At 46.4% G+C, this 17,961-nt stretch overlaps 1 protein-coding gene across 11 annotated transcripts in view; it reads right to left on the minus strand.

Annotated features, from left to right (window-relative positions):
• Positions 1-17,961, minus strand: part of LOC134949185 (leucine-rich repeat and fibronectin type III domain-containing protein 1-like protein) — a 934,368-nt gene that overhangs the window by 24,534 nt on the left and 891,873 nt on the right. Inside the window, exon 3 of one of the 11 annotated variants that reach the window (XR_010183120.1) lies at positions 2,440-2,562. The exons of the other annotated variants lie outside the window; for them this stretch is intronic. The gene's annotated coding sequence lies outside the window, so the exon portion shown is untranslated. The remainder of the gene's footprint in view (positions 1-2,439; positions 2,563-17,961) is intronic. 11 annotated transcript variants of the gene reach the window in all.

Raw genomic sequence — 17,961 nt, forward strand, 5'->3', positions numbered from 1 at the left:
CGTCAAATCGGCCGTTTTTCGACAGCGGGACTGTCGAATCCGTTTTTTATTGAATATGGTAAATTTTGGCACCCACTTGACGGAATTTGACGGTCGAATTGTGTCGAATTAAAAAACGGGCGAAAAATTGCCGCGATTCGCCTCTAATTGCATATACCCCTAAGTGCGTCAATAAGGAGGTGGGACACCACGCTCCTTTCCAGCACAACACTTGGACGATATACTTGATTTCACAGTATTTTGTGTATGCACGCATATACAAATTTTTCAAACCTTCTGGTTTTTCGTAACTTTTGTTAGCATTGTTGTTTATCATCTTTGCTATATTTTTATTATTATTTTTCTTCTCCATCTCTTTCTTCTTTTTTCTTTTCTCATTTTTTCCTTATTACCGAAGGAAGATGCTTGGTCTATGGGGGTAATTCAGACCTGATCACTAGGGTGCGTTTTTTACATCCCTATAGGGGGAATTCGCTGTGCAGGTGTGTGATCACATGTGCAGGAGTCTCTGCACAGCCCAGGACTTACTCAGCTGCTGCGAGGATCGGGGCCGGAGCAGACGTCATGATTCCGCCCACAAAACGCTGGGTCCCTCCTGCTTTTTTCCGGAAACTCCCTGAAAACGGTCAGTTGCCACCCATAAATGCCCTCTTCCTGGCAATCTTCTTGCAATCGCCAATGCAATCAGATTTTTTTGCACCATCCCGGCCCTCCGCTGCGCTGCAGACTTTCTTGCCTGCGCATTGCGGTGCATACGCATGCGCAGTTCAGACCTGATTGCCCGCTGTGTGAAAATGCACAGCAGCGATCAGGTCTGAATTAGCCACTATGACAAGAGAAAGGGTGTCAAAACCATCTCTCATAGAATATATATTACAGGTGGTGTCTGGTACCTATAAGGTTACAGAGAATCTTTGACACTGCTATCTGAAAGTACTGGAGGAACAGCTTGTGGGATAGTACAAGATCTTCTTACCATCCTTGTCTTTCCTTTTTGGTCCTTGATAAACAACTCGGAAAACTATCTATACAAACTCTCAATGTGACCAGATGTCTACTGGCCAACTACCGGAAACACTCAGATCCTTCCTCTTTGCAGCACGTCTGTAGTAAGATTTAGCATGCTGCTACAACGGAGAAAATCTCCACTTATCTCAAAAACATATCTCACATAGGGGCAGATTTATTAAGCCTAGTGAAGTGATAAAGTGGAAGGTGATAAAGGACCAGCCAATCAGCTCCTAACTGTCATTTTTCAAACCCAGCTTGTGACATGGAAGTAAAGAGCTGATTGGCTGGTGCGTTATCACCTTCCACTTTATCACTTCACCAGGCTTGATAAATCTGCCCCATAGTTACATAAATATGGAGCTAATGGTAGTTGTACAAGTCACATACTAAAAGTGATCCATTTTGTGGAATTTAGATCAACTTTTGTATTTTGTACACAATACTTATTTATGATAATTCTAGTTACATGTCAGTCATACTTTAGTGCTTAACACTAACAGGTTTATTTAGCAATAGTATTTTTTACTAAACTAATGTGAAAACGGGTGTTTTCACACCCATTTCACATTATTTTCTTATCACCTAAATGTACTAATGGGCAGTTGGAGGAGAATTCACAAAATTCTCCTCCAAGGCCTTAAATTGGCATTTTTTTAGTAACCAGTTCGCATTTCCCATACTTGTAATGGGAAATGTGTTTTGACCGAATTTACTAAAATTCAGTTATAAAAAAAGATACCAGATGGAGCCCTGTGATAATAATGCTATATTCAGATAGCATTAATAGGGCTACCCTCTGGTTTCCCTACTCCTGCACAGCCTTACTGGCAGTTAAGGCTGAGCTTGGATCCAACCACTGTGATCAGCCATGTGTGCCTGATAGACCACAGGCTGGTCACTTTCTAAAAAATATATAAAAAATCAAAACACTTACCTGCACCCAGGGACCAGTGATCGTGAGCTCCGGTAAAGTGCCGGCATCTATGTTCACCGGGATCACAAAAGAAAAAACGATGACCGGAACTCCCCAATCACCATTTCTGGGTCCAGGTAAGCATCCTTTCAGTTGGTGGTGTGGTCGTGGGTGTCAGCTGGCGGCGGCACTTGAGCTGCTATTTTTCACACAAAAAATACCCAGAGAAGTTCGGGGAGAGGATCCGCAGGGAAAGATATTTCTTGCAACTCTGTCCCTGCATGCAATAATTGATACATTCCTGCAATGTATGCAATTATCACATTGCGCATTTGGGCAAATTTATCACACCCCATCTGAGGATTGTGATAAATATGACTCTAAAAGAGTAACCCCCTAGACCACCAACGTGACCTGTAGTGCATTTACCCCCCACCGTCACATACAAACCACCTCCCCATTCCTACAGTATGTTATGTACACCTAAGTTGTATATACTTCTCTCTCAGACCTACTGTATATTCACAGGTTACTTGGTCAATTTGTGTTAATGGTCATGCTTCAGGTACGCCTACACACTGTGTGCCAGCCACTATGTACGATTGCTGTCTTTCTGGAAATCACTGTTCTGTTCTGATCTGTTTGAAAATAAGTAAAAATGTTTTTTGCTTTTCTTTTTAGAATATTTAACACGTATCTTGTCTCCTAAATAACACAGCAATTGGCAACTCACCGATCCCTATGCGTTCACCAGTGTTCCTTCTTCCTTCTTGTGATCTCCATAATTAAGTAGAGCATCTAAGCATTTCCCTATTCATTGATACATTCTCCTCTAGACAGTCTCACTATGTGTAACCAGAGCAACAGAAATCCTGGCAGCACTGACTTTATTCTGTGATGTTAAGTGCTCTCTGAAGGTTAAGGCTGCCTCTATGGGGGTAAGGAAGGGATTGTATTCCTCACCATCTCTGCAACCCACTCACCACTCACAGAACCCATTCACCTTTTGTAAGTCGCTTTTGTGCTCTGAAAGTCTTTGGGAAAAAGTCTCAGATTGTTCATTTTTTATTCCCCATTGTCTGCTGAATGCTTCTTTCACTGGTGCCCTGTCTTAATCCACCTTTAGCGCACAATGCGGAAATTAGGATCCCGCCGGGCAATTTCTCTTATTTTTTTACAAGACAAGTCTTTCCCTTAAAGTTCATTTGATGTTTGTCGCAGGAATACTGTTGACTATTTTTTCTTTTCCTTTTCTTCTATGGGAAGAATAAGCCCTTTGAAAAAATGTGTGGAAGTGTTTAACAGGAATGTATTTTGTCTAGATCTCCTAAAGTTAGATTTGTGCATCTATAGAGACGGGCAAAGTCATTATATATACATAATAAATTGCCGTCAGTATGGTGTAGTAGTCATTAGAGGACCGTGTGGATGGCACATGTCAAGTTCTTTTTTTAAGGCGGTATTATTTGTGCTCTTCACAACACCATGTTTTCCATCCAGATAGACTGTAGGTCCCGCCCAGTGGTGGATTTACCACTAGGTACATGAGACACATGCCTAAGGGGCACCACTTGTAGTGTTCACTCTAGGAATTTTTTAGGGCAGGGTGCTGATCACGGGTAGGGCACATTTTTCATTCGTGAGGGCACATTTTTAAGTTAGAAGGGCAAAAATAGGTACATACTATATCGCTTGGTGCGCCCATTCCTATAGGTGAAAGCATGGACAGTGCGCACCGGAATTTTTTTAGGGGTGTTGTTTCGTGGGGAAGGGGCATGACGACATAATAGTACTAAATAACATTATACCACACAATAGTGCCGCTCATACACATTGCACCAGGTAGAATCTCCTATACACACTGCGCCAGGTAGAGCACGTTCTACATATTGCGCATACTGGAGAGAGCACTGGGGCACACTGCACAAGGGAGAGATAGCAGTTGGGACAGTGCTGGGGGGCAAGGGGATTAGGAGCAGGTAGTACTGTAGTCAGTGTTAGGGGTATGGAGGCATTAGTACCCAGGATACCCACTCCCCAATTACCTTTTAAGATCAGCTCCTCTCTGAGATGTGTGTATGCTGGGCACTATGTGTGGACATAGGATTGTATGTATGCTTGGCACTGTGTATGGGAGAGGTGGGGTGTATAATGAGCATTATGTGGGTATGGAGGGTGTAATGGGCACTGTGGGGTGTGTATGCTGGCAATGTGGGAGTGTACATATGCTGGGCACTGTGTGGGCATGAAGGGTGTAGAATAAGCACAGTACGGGTATGAAGGGTGTTATAGGCACCGTGGGGGTGTACATATGCTGGGCACTGTGGGTGTATAATGAGCACTGGGTGGGTATGGAGGGTGTTATGGGCACTGTGGGGTGTGTATGCTGGGCACTGTGGTGGTGTGCATATGCTGGGCACGTGTGGGTGTATGTTGTCCACTGTGGGGGTATTGGGTGTGTTTATGTTGGGCAGTGTGGTGGCATGGGTGAAGTAAATAATGGGCACTGCCCCAGCCCCGACCATTTCTATCATTAGCCGAATTACGCCCCCCACCCCACTCTGTTAGTTGCTTACAAGTTTAACTTTGGCTACATGCGGCTGTACTCCATGGGGACAAAGTTAAACTTGTAAGCAACTAACGGAGCGGGGTGGGGGGCGGCTGTACTCCATGGGGACAGAGACATGGCTACAAGATGGTGAAGCTCAGTAATAGATGCATTGGGTGAGGGCGCGCGTTGCTCACAAGTGACATACAGTATCTACCAGAACAGTCTCCCAGCCCTGCCGTACCTTTAGTAACAGCAATGTTACCCGCTGTCAGTAGGTTCCGGAGGGCGGAAGCAGAGAACCTAACCCGTTCCAGCGTCTCCGCTATTTTCCAAGCGACCTCGCACCAGCAAACAAGTAGTGTAGTCAGTCCCTGGAGCAGCATGCGGGCAGGGAGGAGGGAGGGACGTCTCAGGCGGGCTTCGATAGCGAGACACTGCAACTGGATGGGGAGACGCTGCCGGCACCGATTGGATGATGAGACGCTGGCGGCGATTGGATGACGCGGCGCTGCCGGCGGTGATTGGATGAGGAGGCACTGGCGGTGATTGGATGAGGAGGTGCTGCCAGCGGCGATTGGATGAGGAGGCGCTGCTGGCGGCGATTGGATATAGCAGCGCGTATTTTGCGATCACATGGGGGGAGAAGTGACAGCGCGGCGGGGGGAGAAGACAGCTCTTAGCAGGGCGGGCGCAAACGGGCAGGGCGCATTCTGTCACTCAAAAAAGGGGCAGGGCGCAGCGCCCTGCGAAAGAAGCTTAGAGTGAACACTAACTTGTTAGGTGAGGGTGTGGGAGGCGGACTTCCCCAACATAAAGGGGCAGAGGGAGCAGTGATGTGATGGGGACAACCGATAATGGGGCAGATGTATTAAGGCTGGAGAAGTGATAAAGCCGCGATAACTGCAAGGTGTTAACGCACCAGCCAATCAGCTCTTAACTGTCAATTTACATATTGGAGCTGATTGGCTGGTGCATTATCACCTTGCACTTATCACTGCTTTATCACTTCTCCAGCCTTAATACATCTGCCCCAATGTTCCTAGGGGAGGCATGACCCATAAATTCGACCCTCGCACTGTCTCTATATATGAACTATGAATGGTTGTGGTATAAATGCACAGTATCTGCACTGAACAGTGACGTGCGGTGAGGTAAATGGCAGTGAAGGCACTGGCTAGTACCAGAGCCAGATGTACACACACATGTATGAACCCGAGGGTTCATCTGGGCATTATACATTGAAAAAGCCAGATCCAATATAAAATAAATTAAAAGGGCCAGATCCACATAAAATACATTTTAAAAGGCAGATACACATAAAATAATTGAAAAATCCATATTCACATAATACACTTCAGCTCCCTAATGTGCCACCCCAGAAAACACACAGCTCTAACCATGACTACTGAGGGGGCCAGGGAAGTAGACTTCTGGCGTCCACGTCCTCCTCGTGGCTTGAGCTCCATCTGTGCCTCTCATCACGTTGCCCACAGAGCGGGGCAGTGCAAGGCACAGCCAAGCCTCCTCTGAACAGTGGTGCGCCTGTCAGAGGAGGCAGCCTGTCAATGTCGGGAATGGAGCCGCGTGTTCAGTGTCAGGAGTGGGAGCCGCATCACAATAAAGAAAGAGCAGCAAGTGGCTCAAGAGTCGCGGGTTGGCCAACACTGGTTTTTACTATAAGAATGATTAGAATAATACAAAGAAGATATTTATAATATCTTGGCTAGGTCACCTCCGCTGCTGCCAATCCTCCAACCCAATAAGGTTACAGGATGAGGGGTGTGCAAATAATAAATCGACCCGATAGGCAGGAAGGAAGGCACAAGGCTAGAAAATGAGGCCTGTGATCAGGCGGTTGCTGATCATAAGGGAAACGTTACTGTACAGCATCAGGAGCAGAGCAGACAGGCATTGTCATATGTATTGAAGTACTAGTAAGGCAATGGACATACTGATGGAAATGTGTTAAGGACCAAATCATTTTTAACTCTGTTCCAGTAGACGTTAGGAAGCAGTCAGGTAGCAGCTAGGGCTGCTGAGTTTCCTCTAGCTATGGCAGCATGTTTATGCATCGCTGGGGCTCTGAATGTAATTATAGGAGAATAATGTATTTGGTTAAAATGTATATTCTATTAGCACTATATTGATAATAAATGTGTCATGTGCAGTTAATATATATTATGCATTGTTAATAATCTAAGTCTGGTATAAATAGACATAAGATTAATTTGGACCTATGGTTGGAGAAGGACAATAAGGGAATAATCACTACAAGCACATTTTTGAAGCCTGTCAATGGTAATTGTCCATCAACATTAGCAAATTGCAGCTTGAAGAAAGGATGAGTACGTACCACACTCTGTGTGTGAGGTTATGACGGATTTGTAGCTGTTGGGAAATTCACAAACAACAGACTCTCAGACTATGTCGTTAATGTTGTATTGGGATTATTCAGAAAATGCACCGTGTATGGACCTCAGCCCTGTGTCTAGAGTATGGAGACACTGTCGGCGAGGCGATTTGGAATGAAAGGGATCGTTTAGAACTAAACGATTATTGGGTAGTGTGTACATCAGACGTTTTCGGGATCGTTTGGGCAAATCTTATAGTGTGTACCTAACCAAAGAAATAACAATGGGGGTCATTCAGATCCGATTGCACGCTAGCTTTTTTTGCAGCGGTGCGATCGGGTCTGAACTGCGCATGCATATGCACTGCAATGCACAGGTGCGTCGGCCACCGGTGACGGGCATCACCGGACAGCGACTTTTGTTTTTACGAAGAAAGCGATCGCAAGAAGATTGACAGGAAGAGGCCGCATGTGGGTGTCAACTGACTGTTTCTAGGGAGTGTCCGGAAAAATGCAGGCGTGCCCAGCCGTTTGGAGGGAGTATTCCTAACGTCAGCTCCTGGCTAGATCATCGCAGCGGCTGAGTAAGTCCTGAGCTGTGCAGATACTGCATAAACTTTTGTTTCTGCAGCTCTCTGCACAAGCGTTCGCACAGCTGCACATCAACTACCCCCTCCCCCTGTAGGCAGCAACTACCTGATCACAGCACTGCAAAAAAACGCCTGAGTGCGATCAGGTCTGAGTCACCCCCATTGTTAGAGAGTTCACAGTACAACTGACTCATGTTGCTGGACAAACCACCAGATATAATTGCTCTCAGGGCAAAAGTGAATGATTTCATGACACTGAGGCATCTTGCAGAATGACCCAATACTAGACCCCACATTGGGGGTTATTCCGAATTGATTGCTAGCTGCCGTTGTTCGCAGCACAGCGATCAGGCTAAAAATCGCCATTTCTGCGCATGCGTACGGGCCGCAGTGCGCACGCGCGACATACTTTCACAAAAAAATATGCAGTTTCACACAAGGTCGAGCGACTCTTTTCCGTCGCTCTGTTGATCGGTGAGTGATTGACAGGAAGTGGGTGTTTCTGGGTGGTAACTGACAGTTTTCCGGGAGTGTGCTAAAAAACGCAGGTGTGTCAGGTGAAAACGCAGGCGTGCCTGGGGAAACAGGGGAGTGGCTGGCCGAACGCAGGGCGTGTTTGTGACGTCAAAGCAGGAACTAAACAGACTGAGGTGATCGCAAGGAAGGAGTAGGTCTGCAGCTACTCTGATAAGCTAAGATACACTCCCAGAGGGCGGCGGCTTAGCGTGTGCAATGCTGCTAAAATCTGCTAGCGAGCGATCAACTCGGAATGAGGGCCATTATACAGAAAAGCCCAAAACTATTAATTTCATACTAGTCTCTGAGGTTTCTGGGCAGAGCTGGATTCACATCTCATGGAGCCCTGGGCACTATTCTGCTCTGTGTCCTCTTCTCACCTAGATTTGATTAAAAAATAAATAAAAAAAATGAAAATGGGTTAGAGCAGGGATAAGCAAATGTGGCACTCCAGCTGCTGTGGAACCAGACCTACCAACATGCCCTGCCAAGATTTACTGTAAGGGCATGCTAAAATTGTGTCAGGGAATGCTAGGATATGTAGTTCCATAGCGGTTAGAGTGCCAGGCATTGCCTTCCCCTGGGTTAGGGTAATCTCTATGCCCACTGTGCCCTAGACGGAAGCCTAAAGTGCTTAATGGAAGATCCAGCTCTGCATAAAGGTTGTTATATCCAAACGCCTTGTGATATTCTAGTGGCGAGGAACATACCACTACTGTCATGGTATGTACAACCAGTGTCGGACTGGGGTATGTAGGGCCCACCGGGGGGATTGTAGTAGTAGGGGCCCATGTTTAGGATTGTGGCCAGTCTCCATATGGGGTGTGGCCAGCCACCACCACAGAGGTTTAGCTATTACAGAATGCATGGTCTGGGCCCCTTGATAAATACTGCTAGTGTATGCATTATAATGTACCAGAATAATAACAGCAAAGCACTGTAGAAAGTACACAATAGTCCTGTGCAGTAGAAGGTCAAATATGGATAATGTATAATTCAACTGCACATTTTGGAATCTGATCCCTAGAGTAGGAAGTGGGTCCCCGGGCAGCCTGGCCCACCGGGGGTTTCCCCTGAAACCTTGTGGGCCAGTCCAACCCTGTGTACAACACAGAGGCAATCTGACGGAATATATATGGGAGACCGGCAGATGAGATGCCGGCTGTCACTGTACCGACAGCGGCATCCCGTCAGCCAGAATCCCGGCTGCATGGCAGTGAGTCCCCACACGGGCACGCTGCGCTTGCCACGCTTCGGCCCGGGGGCAAGGCCTTGGGTGATGTTGTGGTAAAAATCTGTACCTAAAAGCATAATTAAAATACCAAAAATAGCTGGTCATGTCATTTTATGCACAAGCACAATTAAATTATGGACACATTTAAATTCAAATGACGAGGGAAATATTGATATCTGAAAAACTAATTATGCCCAAGGGGATTCCCTGACTCCAACAGACCTGAACTAGTATCTTTATGTTATATAATGCTCTTTTATCTAGCATCCATAAGGGATATTGGGGACAGATATTGGGGTAATTCCAAGTTGATCGCAACAGGATTTTTGATAGCAATTGGGCAAAACCATGTGCACTGCAGGGGAGGCAGATATAACGTGCAGAGAGAGAGAGAGATTTGGGTGTGGTGAGTTCAATCTGCAATCTAAATTGCAGTGTAAAAATAAAGCAGCCAGTATTTACCCTGTACAGAAACAAAATAACCCACCCAATATCTAACTCTCTCCGCAAATGTTATATCTGCCCCCCCTGGAGTGCACATGGTTTTGCCCAACTGCTAAAAAATTTCCTGCTGCGATCAACTTGGAATTACCCCCTTAGTATGATGGGTATAGACGGGTCCAAAGGTGCGAGTGCACTTTAAATTTCTTCACTGGGTGTGCAGGCAGTTTAGAAAAAAGTGTTCTCAGGAGAGGATGCACATCTCTGCTGCTCCAGAGAGTTTTCTTCAATTTCTTTTGAACTTTTATTATTTTCGGTATGCTGTTTGGGCAACAGCATACCTGCACTGTGGGAGTTAGGGGGAGACGGTCACCGGCCTTGCGAGGTGCAGAGCCGCTTCCCCAGAGCAGGCCCTAACCAATATGATGCCCTAGGCAGGATTTTGGCTGGTGCCCCCTAGCACCACCGCTAGTTCTGCCTCTGACCTTGCACCTCTTTCCCAGCACCATCACCCCTCACCCATAGCAGTCCTTGTACCCCCTATATTTGAAATAGGAAAAGTTCGCACATTTAACGTACAGCCCAAAAAGGGGCATCTTCTTGCTGGGAAGGGGCATGGCCACACAATAGTAACCCCAATTCCAATTACGTCACACAGTACTGCAACTTTATTCACATTTTATCTTGCGATAGTGTCCATAATTCATATTACATCCCACAGTAGTATCACTTTACCTTATAAACGTTACTACTCACAGTAGAGCCCCTTATTCACATTACATCACACTGAATTGCTCCTTATTCACATTACACCACACCTTATTGCTCTTTATTCACATTAGACGACACAGTAGTGCCCTTTCTATTTGCAACGCCACATAGTAGAGCACCTTATACACATAATGCCACACATTAGTAATGCATTTATACACAATTCCACACAGTAATGCCCCTTACACAAATGAGACACATTAATGTCATTATAAACATAATGCACATTACACATTATGACAACCTTTATTAATGCCCTTTTACACATAATGTCCCTTACACATATGCCGCACATTATTAATGCCCTTATACACATAATGACACACATAGTGCCCCCTACACATTTGCTGCACATTATTAGTGCCCCTATACACATAATGACACACATACAGTAGTACCCTTTTACACATATGCCGCACATTATTAATGCCCTTATACACATAATGACACACATAGTGGCCCTTTACACATATGTTGCACATTATTAATGCATTTTTACATGACACACATAATGCTCCTTACACATATTCTGAACACTACTGCACAACCAACCCACTCACATGCACACAGCACTCACACTTCCACTAACACTGTGACCTCTGCCTCTGCTTGGATACAGATGTGTCCTCACAAATCTTGCATCAATGCTAACGTCGGGCACTTTTTTTTTATGAAAATGCATCTTATTTGCATTGCTATGTGGCTAGGATGCACAAGCAGCTTTTGCTGATTAAACTGATATGCAGCATGCCAATATACTGTGTGAGACTGTGGCTGTATCTGCATATGAAATGCTACATACAGAATATAGGCATGCCGCATATCATTTTAATCAGCAGAAGCTGATGATGCCCCTAGGCATATCAAATGCCCTAGGCAATTGCCTAGTTTGCCTATGCCTTTGGCCGGCTCTGCGCTTCCCCACTGCAGGACCACCGTCCTGAGAGGTTGTTTGTTCAGCGGGGCACTGCGCCTTGGCTGTCGCAGCCTCAGCTTGCCGCACACCCCTAACAGAGCCTGAAGGTGATCGTCGTGGTGAGTACAAACCGGGGGCCCTGGTTCATTGTGCGGCAGACGTGTGGGTGAGGCGTACAGGTCCCTCCTGGGGGGGGGGGGGGGGGGGGGAACCGCGGGTGCCCCTGCATGAGACTGGTGGGAGGTGTGTTGTACCAAGCATTTATGTGAGGCTACACAGCCTGTGGAGACATAGCCAGTATAAAAATCTTATTAGTAGCTCTTGTGCCACAGCGGGGGAAGGAGCTACATCAGAGCGGGCTCAGCTGCATTTTGGCGCCTTACTCTGCCTAAGCAGCAGCAGCCTCATACAGCTCCTCAAAACAGTCACAGGATCACTGGTACCGGGTGTAGAGGGGGAGAGCAGCTATTAGTTCACAGGCTACATTCCTCTGAGGAATTATCTGTACAGCAGTATAACTTATCTATTACTACATAAAACGCAGACTGTCGCATTGGAGCTGTGCAGCGTTGGGTGCGCTGGTGTCCTCTCTTCTGTGTCTCCTCTCACATGCAATAGGGCAGGCTTGTATTGTATTCAGTCTGTGTTGTATGTGTATTGTTTCTGTATTTCATTATGGTGAAACAAAAGTCATGCAATGTATGTAATGCCAGAATCTCCCCTATTTCATCGGGCTCCATATCCTGTGAGTAGTGTAGTCAGTCATCACAAAATGCTGATAACATGGGGGGAGAGTCCAGAGCCTTCCTGGCTGGGGGCTATAAAAACTATGATGTCGGATATGTCATCTCAGCTCACAGCTAATGCCAATCAGACACAAGAACTGCAACAAGCAGTGGCTATCCTAACTGCCAAGGCTGATGCTCCCCATCCCCCGCTGTCTACTACAGGTGCACAAAAACGTGCTTTGTCTGCAATCCTATCAGATACTGATGATGATGTACAGGTGGATGGGGATGATGGGGATCCCATTAGTGGGTATTCCACCTCTACACAGGGTAACGAACCCCTCATATTGGCTATACGGGATGTGTTAAAGCTCCCCCTGTAGTACTCTACTAATCAGCAGTCATTTTTCCTCCCACAAGACTAACTGACAGTCACTTTTCCTGATTCCAAATTGGATGATTTATTTAAATTAGCCTGGAAAAATCCAGATAAAAAATATCAGGTGTCCAAAAGGTTTTTAAATACCTTCCCATTTGCCCCTGAAGGCAGGAAATTCTGGGCAGAATCTCCAGCAAGTACATGTCTCAGTCTCTCGGCTTTCTAAAAGGGCGGTGCTCCCTACTCTGGGCTCTTTTACGGTAAAGGACCTGGGGGATAGGAAAATAGAGACCACTCTAAAATCTATCTAAACTGCTGCAGGTGTAGCTCAAACACCGGTCATTGCTGGTTGCTGGATGACACATGCCATTCATACTCAGATTCAAGAGGGTCTTTCAGGTGATATGACCATGGTTACTACTGTAACTTTCCTAAAACACATTCAGGACATTGCAAGAGTCCTCTGTGACTCCCTTAAAGAGATGGGCAATATAAATGCTAGAACCACTGCTATGGCTGTGTCTGCACGCCGAGCCATATGGTTGCGTAATGTGGAATCTCTTCCCTTCACAAGTGAATGGCTCTTCAGAGGTGAATTGGATGCATGGGTCTCCAAAGCTATTGCTGGGAAATCCACGTTTCTCTCTTCAGGGGCTCCGCCTGCTATGCGTACCTACCCGGGACCGTCTACTCAGTCCTTTCGGTCCTCCAGTTTTCAATCTAGGGCCCGGGGTGCCTCCAATGCAGCTAGAGGCTCCAGAGGTAAGCCTAAGAAACCAACCGTTGCCGGCTCTCAGTAACAGAGCACCAGTTTAGCTTCCACAAAGTCTTCAGCATGACGGTGCCCACCCACCCCGAGGGGATCTCATGGTGGGAGCTCGGTTACATCACTACAGCCACATCTGGAATGGTTCCTACCAAGATGCCTGGGTAAGGGACCTTATCTCTCAAGAATACAAGCTGGAGTTCGTCGGTGCTCCTCCCCAACGATTTTTCAAATCAGGCTTGCCAGTTTTGGAAAATATGCGTGTTATGCCACTACTGGCCATCGACAAGCAAGGACAAGGTTACTATTCCAGTTTGTTCGTAGTGCCAAAACCAGACAGGTCTGTGAGACCCATTTTGAATCTGAAGTCCTTGAATCCTTACCTGAAGGTTTTCAAATTCAAGATGGAATCTTTGAGAGCTATGATCGCGGGCCTGGAACAACAGGAATTCCTTGTGTCCCTGGATATCAAGGACGCCTACAACGTATCCCAATTTGGTCTCCTCATCAGGCCTGTCTGCTGTTTGCCGTACCGAACAATCACGGCCAGTTTCAGGCGCTGCCCTTCGGCCTGTCTACAGGTCCGAGGGTGTTCACGAAGGTGATGGCGGAAATGATGTTCCAGCTCAGAGTCCAGGGGGTCAACACTGTCCCTTACCTGGATGATCTCCTGATAAAAGCAAGTTCCGGGGAACTTCTACTGCTCCATATAGATCGCACTATCCAACTTCTGTTTCACCACGGGTGGATCCTCAATATACAAAAGTCTCAACTGGAACCGTCTCAAAGGCTCCTGTTTCTGGGTATGATACTGGATACTGTAGCTCAGAGAGTGTTCCTCCCAGAGGACAAGGTGAGAACACTTGAAGAGATGGTTCGCATGGTTATCCGACCTGCTCGAGTTTCCATTCATCTTTGCATAAAATTGTTGAGAAAAATGGTGGCCTCGTATGAGGCGATACAGTTCGGCAGGTTCCATGCCAGACCCTTCCAATTGGACATCCTGAACAAGTGGTCCGGTTCACATCTTCAGATGCACAGAATGATTCAGCTGTCACCCCAGGCCAGGATTTCACTTCTGTGATGGTTACAGTCTTCCAACCTGCTAGAAGGTCGACGTTTCGGGATTCAGGATTGGATCCTCCTCACGACAGATGCGTGCCTGTGAGGATGTGAAGCTGTCACCCAGGGGGCGCAGTTCCAGGGCAGGTGGTCTGTCCAAAAGGCCCTACTTCCGATCAGCATTCTGGAACTTTGGGTTATCTACAATGCTCTGATTCAGGCCTCCCCTCTACTCAGGGAACAGGCGATCCAGGTTCAGTTGGACAACGCCACGGCTGTGGCTTACATCCATCGACAGGAAGGGACAAAAAGCAGGGCCTGCATGCGAGAAGTGTCAAAAATACTTCTCTGGGCGGAAAGAAATGCAAGAGCGCTGTCCGTAATTTTCATTCCAGGAGTGGACAACTGGGAAATGGACTTCCTGAGTCGCCACGACCTCCACCCGGGGGAGTGGGGATTACATTCTCAGGTGTTTCAACAGATTGTCAACAGGTGGGGATACCCGCAGATCGACATGATGGCGTCTCGCCTCAACAAGAAGCTTCACTGCTACTGCTCGCAAACCAGAGACCCTCAGGCGAGTGCAGAGGATGCACTGACGTCGCCTTGGCCTTACCGGCTGGTTTAACTATTTCCTCCGATTCCGTTGATCCCAAGGGTGCTCCAGCGGATCAGACATAACAGAGTACAAGCAATCCTGATTGCGCCGGATTGGCCCCGAAGGGCGTGGTACGCAACTCTTCTGGACATGTCCATAGAAGACCCTTGTCCTCTGCCGCTAAGAAAGGATCTTCTTCAGCAAGGACCCTTCGTCTACCCGGACTTACGGCGGCTTCGTTTGGCATGGAAGTTGAGCGGAACATCATAGCTCACAAAGGGCTTTCCAACAAGGTCATTGCCACTATGGTGCAAGCCAGAAAACCTGTGACGTCTAAACACTATCATCATATCTAGAGGGGATATGTCTCTTGGTGCGAGGAACGCACGTATCCGCCTGCAGAGTTTCACTTGGGTCATTTCCTGCAGGCTGGTGTCGATAAAGGTTTACCTCTGGGTTCCATTAAGGTCCAGATTTCAGCTCTCTCAATTTTCTTTCAGCAGAAATTGGCTGTGTTGCCAGCATTTCAGACGTTCTTACAAGGGGTACTCCACGTACAACCTCCCTTTGTGCCGCCTACAGCACCCTGGGCTTTGGATGTAGTGTTGACATTTCTACAGTCCTCCTGGTTTGAGCCTCTGATGACTGTAGAAGACAAGTACCTCACATGGAAGACAGTGATGTTATTGGCCCTGGCTTCTGCTAGACTCGTCTCAGAATTGGGGGCCTAATCGTGTAAAAGTCCCTACTTGGTCTTTTACAAGGACAGAGCATAGCTCCGGACTAGACAAGGTTGTCTCCACATTCCACCTGAATCAACCTTTGTGGTTCCATCCTGTTCTGGCGCTTCGGCTCCTCCAGAGTGTTTGGATGTTGTGTGTGCTTTGAAGATCTATGTCAGGCGTACAGCTCGGGTCAGGAAGACAGATTCCTTATTCGTGCTTTATGATGCGCAGAAAAAGGGTTGTCCTGCTTCAAAGCAGACCATTGCTCGTTGGATTAGGCTTACTATCCAACAGGCCTATGTGTCGGCAGCCTTACCTGTTCCGCAGTCTCTGAAGGCCCACTGTACAAGTTCAGTGGGCTCTTCCTGGGTGGCTGGCCGTGGAGTCTCGGCTTTGCAACTATGAAAAGGATTTACCGGTAGGTATTTAAAATCCTATTTTTTACCACTTTATTTTTTACATTTTATTTGTAGATATTATTTGCTCGCTGAAGGGAGCTGTGTTTATATAAAGAAAGAAATATGTTGCAGATACTGAAATGTGACAATATTGTTAAACAAATATTATAACTTTATTCATTGCAATCCAGCTCCATCTGTTACTAATTGAAACAAGTAGGATGTGTTTAGAAGAATTCCTTTGTCACACTATTTCTATTACAATAACAGTGCATTACTTACAGTATAACCACTTTGATATAATGTAACTCAATCTAATAGTTTTTTTATTTTTTTAAATAAATGGATAATCTTTAACACCCATTTGTATCTTCTTACTTGGAACATTTTAAGGTATACTGTATTTTCTGTTTACAGCAGGTTTTAAAATATGGCGATTTTTTTTAAATGTTCTCCTTCCATCTAGTGATTGAAGTTATTTTGTAAATATGCTACCGCAACCTCATACCAAGATTATAGTACACTAGTTACCAGCCCGTCAAAATGATGGAACAGCATAACAGTAATGCCAGCGTCGGCGGTTGTTCACACCCAGACGGAACAACAATTGATTTGCTCCACTGGGCACCATCTAGTGCCCGTCGGTGCGCAAAACACTTGACTTTCCCTCCATAGAGGTGAGGAGCAGCGTTAGCCTTTTATTATATAAGATTAGCACCCTGGGTGTCTGGTAATCAAGTGTTTAATGAGATGCATGCTGTAACAATGAAAAAGTGGGGATGCACCTCCATAATGGCATCTGAGGTGGGAATACCCCTGAAAAAAGCAGGATGACAGAACCTAAATGGTGGCGTCCCACATTACTGGGTTTCTCTTTCTTCTTCTGGGATCTATTTATTCAGCCTAAAATCATGTTTATGACCATTTTAGCATTGGGGCTATTTACCAAAAATCTGCATTCAGGAGATATTTTGTGTTCAGCTAAGTATTGCAGAATACTACAGCCAAGGTCGGACTGCCCCAAAGGGGAAACCCCCCTGGTGGGCCACACTGCCTGAGGCCCCCCCCCCTCCCTCTAGGGATCAGGTTCAAGACTGTGCACTTGTATTAAACATGATACATGTTACATTATACTGTACAGGACGGGATACGGTCGTTAGGTCGACCACTGAAGGTCGACATCGCCTTAGGTCAACATGCATTAGGTCAACATGTACTAGGTCGACAGGTCAAAAGGTAGACATGAGTTTTTCACTTTTTTTGGACTTTTTCATACTTAACGATCCACGTGGAATACGATTGGAATGGTAATCTGTGCCGAGCGGAGCGAGGCACTTTGCTGGAAGCATGGCGAGCGAAGCGAGCCATGCGAGGGGACACGGTGCACTAATTTGGGTTCCCTGTCACTTTACGGAGAAAACTACACCAAAAACAGTAAAAAAAACACGTTGACTTTTTGACCTGTTGACTTAGTATATGTCAACCTAACGACCATGTTGACGTAATGCATGTCAACCTAAGGGCAATGTCGACATTCAGTGGTCAACCTAATGAGTGTCGACCTAAGTTGGGTTGAGCCAACGACCCATACCCCACAGGACTATGGTGTATATCTAGACTCTGTGGAGCCTGACCACACCCCCTCTGGAGACTGGCCACACCCCTAAGTATGGGCACCTATCACCGCATTCCCTGAGTGGGCCCTTGATGCCCCAGCCCTATGCTACATCCCATAATTCTCAATGGAGAGAGGGATCATATTGTTTCCTTGCAACCTTTACCGTGCAATGTGGTCCTGGGAAAATATCTGTATAATGGAATAGTGACTGCATTTGCGTGATCTCCTGTAGTCAAGCTGCCATAATGGACATCACAAACAATTTCAGTATAAACCAGCCCAGAGGAAAAGACCACAGCGGCAAGCTTGTCACACAGCACGCCTTTTACCCCTGGTGAATCTACAGCCTCTAGCAATGCAGGGGATGTTGGTCCAGCTTATTGAATTTTGTGAA

Source organism: Pseudophryne corroboree, chromosome 8 (genome assembly GCF_028390025.1).
Source record: "Pseudophryne corroboree isolate aPseCor3 chromosome 8, aPseCor3.hap2, whole genome shotgun sequence".
NCBI classification, from domain to species: domain Eukaryota; kingdom Metazoa; phylum Chordata; class Amphibia; order Anura; family Myobatrachidae; genus Pseudophryne; species Pseudophryne corroboree.